At 40.4% G+C, this 2,958-nt stretch overlaps 1 pseudogene; it reads right to left on the bottom strand.

Annotated features, from left to right (window-relative positions):
* Nucleotides 1–1,512: 1,512 nt before the first annotated feature.
* On the bottom strand, nucleotides 1,513–2,391 carry LOC122219165 (annotated as a pseudogene).
* Nucleotides 2,392–2,958: the final 567 nt, after the last annotated feature.

Below are 2,958 nucleotides of genomic sequence, written 5' to 3' on the forward strand. Positions count from 1 at the left end.
AGGAACTGATAATCCTTCTTGTATCATACAAATGATTGCTAACACTCTTCTTCCAGTATTTTCTTCCTCTGACTTTATCGGAGGCCTCATGACCTTAGGTCCTGTTCAAGTGCTCAGTGTTTGTTGGAAAGTTAAATCTTTTGGTTTGTCATTTCCACAGCACTCATTAGGTACTTTACTGCCTAAGACAAGGCTACCTTATATTTTACATCTTTAACTGATTTCCATCAGTTATATCAGAATCCCCTTGTGGTTTCTCATTCTTTCTGCATAGTCTCAACATCTATCAAACTGCCTAGTAAGAAATAATTAATTGAATGTCTTCTAATATTAATTATTTAAAATCTCTAAAATCAGAACCTGGATACTGTGGGTGAGCTTTTGTCTAAATGACAATTCATCCACTTGTGAAATCCACTTTTTTTTAATGTTTATTTATTTTTGGGAGAGAGACAGACAGAGTGTGAGCAAGGGGGGGTGGGAAGAGAGAGGGAGACACAGAATCTGAAGCAGGCTCCAGCTCTGAGCTGTCAGCACAGAGCCCGACGTGGGGCTCGAACTCACAGACCGTGAGATCATGACCTGAGCTGAAGTCGGACACAACCAACTGAGCCACCCACGCCCCCCTGCAATCCACCTTTTGATCAGTCCTTCAGCAAGAAAGGCAAAACTTTGAGGTTGTTTTACCTATTTGTGTATTTTTTGGTATTCAACCCTTTTAAAAACATTTTACTGGACTTCATTATAATTAGAACTTCCAGTTTATTTGGAATTTATTAACTCATTCAGTAAATATTTGCTAAATAACTCCTATGTAGAAAGTATTGCTCTAAATATATTGGATATAGCAGTGGGCAATTCAGGGCAAATGCTCCCTGCCTCTTGAAACCTAATTCTACTAAACAGACATACAGTAAATCAAGTAAGCTCTCAAATAAGTGAAATAATTTCAGATAGTTAAATGCCCAATGATGCAAACAAAGTACTATGATGGAGATGAGCAGGGACAGGGGGACACGTTAGTGGAGTCTACAAGTGACAATATAAATTGAAATGTAAAGGCTGAGGAGCCTGTTGGATCAAGAGCATGGCAAAGAACAGAAAGTTCAAAATCCATAAGCAGAAGAGAACTTGACCTATTCTAACAGTTTTCAGAGGCCAGTGTGAGTAAATAAACCACAGTGAAAGGAGATGAAAAAGCATGGGAAAATGTAGAAGAGATAATAATAATAGCAACATCATCATCTAACATTTACTGTGTGCTTTCTATTGCCAGATACAATTCGGATTATCTCATTTGATCCTTACATGAATTCTAGGAGGTAATGTTTTTATCAATATTTTAGAGATGAAGAAACTGATGCTTAGAAAGTTTAAATAGGTAGGGACACCAGATACAGAATAAATTAGAGGATGTGGTAAATAATTCAACTCTTGCCTTTTTTGTTTGTTTTTACAAACTATTTTTCGTCAACCTTCTTTCCATTTTGTTTGCTTCTGTAGAAGAACAGCTTAAGACCACTCAGTTTTTCCTACCCATTCAGTGGCCTGAGCAGTGGGAGCTGCAGACCAGTCTTCAGTAGTAGGCTGAGCTCCAGTCTTCAGTAGGGAACTGCTGAGTAGGCACAGAGGGCACCCGCACACCTTCAGAACAGTCTGCCACTTGAGGTTGAGTATCAGTGAACTCAGGAGCTGGAGCTGTACATTCACCCTGAAATCCCTCCTTGTCACAGCCTTTTCTGCAACAGCCTGCTCTTCCTCTTAAATCTCTTCAGGACCGCTATGGAAGTAAAGATCAGGCATGACCTCCCATGGCTGTTCATGGGAAATTGTGCCATGCGTGTGCAGAACTTCCCTGGCCAGCATCCATCACATTAGAGCCACCGAGTGAGCTCCCTTGTTGCAAGGAATGCCAATGTCCACATAGGGCAGAGGAGAGTCTGTGTTACACAGAGAGATGGTAAGCAAGTTAACATAAGACGCCTCTGTGACAGGCTGGTGGTCAGCCTTGGGATCAGTAACCACCAGAAATCTCAGCTCTCAGAAAGCTGCCTGGCTCTGGTTAGTGAAGGTTCCAGAAGTGAAGCAGCCAGCAATAGGAATGGTTCCAGTAGCAGCAGCAAACTTCAGCACGGCTCGCTGGCCAGTATTCCTGGATGATAAGACACTGACATCAGCTGGGTTTTCAATGGCAACAATGGCACCAGCTGCCAGCAGAAGCTTCTCCCAGGTTCTCTTCAGATTTATGACATAGATACCACCACTTTTCCTTTTGTAAATGTACTGTTACATTAGGAAGTCAAGGTTGGTGTCACCTAAGTGGATTCCTGCTGCAAGAAATTTGAGGACAACCTCCACCTTCATTTGTAAGATATCAAGGGCTCTGGACATGGTGAAAGTTTCCCTTTAAGTTACCACAGGAATGCAAAAACAACGCTGTATGGTCCCCTCCCTGGGTATCATGGGAAAAGCTCAACTTTTGTCTTAATACAATAGGAAGCCATTGAGAGATTTTAGTTAACAGGGTGATATGATTCATTTCTGTTAATATAAAAATTTACCATCAATGACAGGCAAGGAGGGATTGCTTAATTTCTTTCTCCTCTCTTCACATCTGGTTTGTTTTGCTCCTGCTAGATTCTGAGCCATTCTAGAAGAGCAGAAATTTTTGTCTTGTTTATTACTTTATGTTCAGTCCTTAGCATGGTATTTAACATATTTTTAATGCTCATTTAATATTGAATGAATGAATGACTATACTGGATACTTGCTGATTTCCACCTACTTCCATTCTGATTTGGGTTTCTGATATTAAAAGTTATATTATTTCTTATTTTTTGAGTCCTATAACTATTCCAATGTCCATTTACCTTTCTTAAGATTTTGATGTGTGGCCAGTTGCATAGTAATTGCAAGGATGGACATCGGACTATAGCCAGAGGGGTCAGATAGGAGGTT

This window comes from Panthera leo, chromosome B2 (genome assembly GCF_018350215.1).
Source record: "Panthera leo isolate Ple1 chromosome B2, P.leo_Ple1_pat1.1, whole genome shotgun sequence".
Taxonomy (NCBI): Eukaryota; Metazoa; Chordata; class Mammalia; order Carnivora; family Felidae; genus Panthera; species Panthera leo.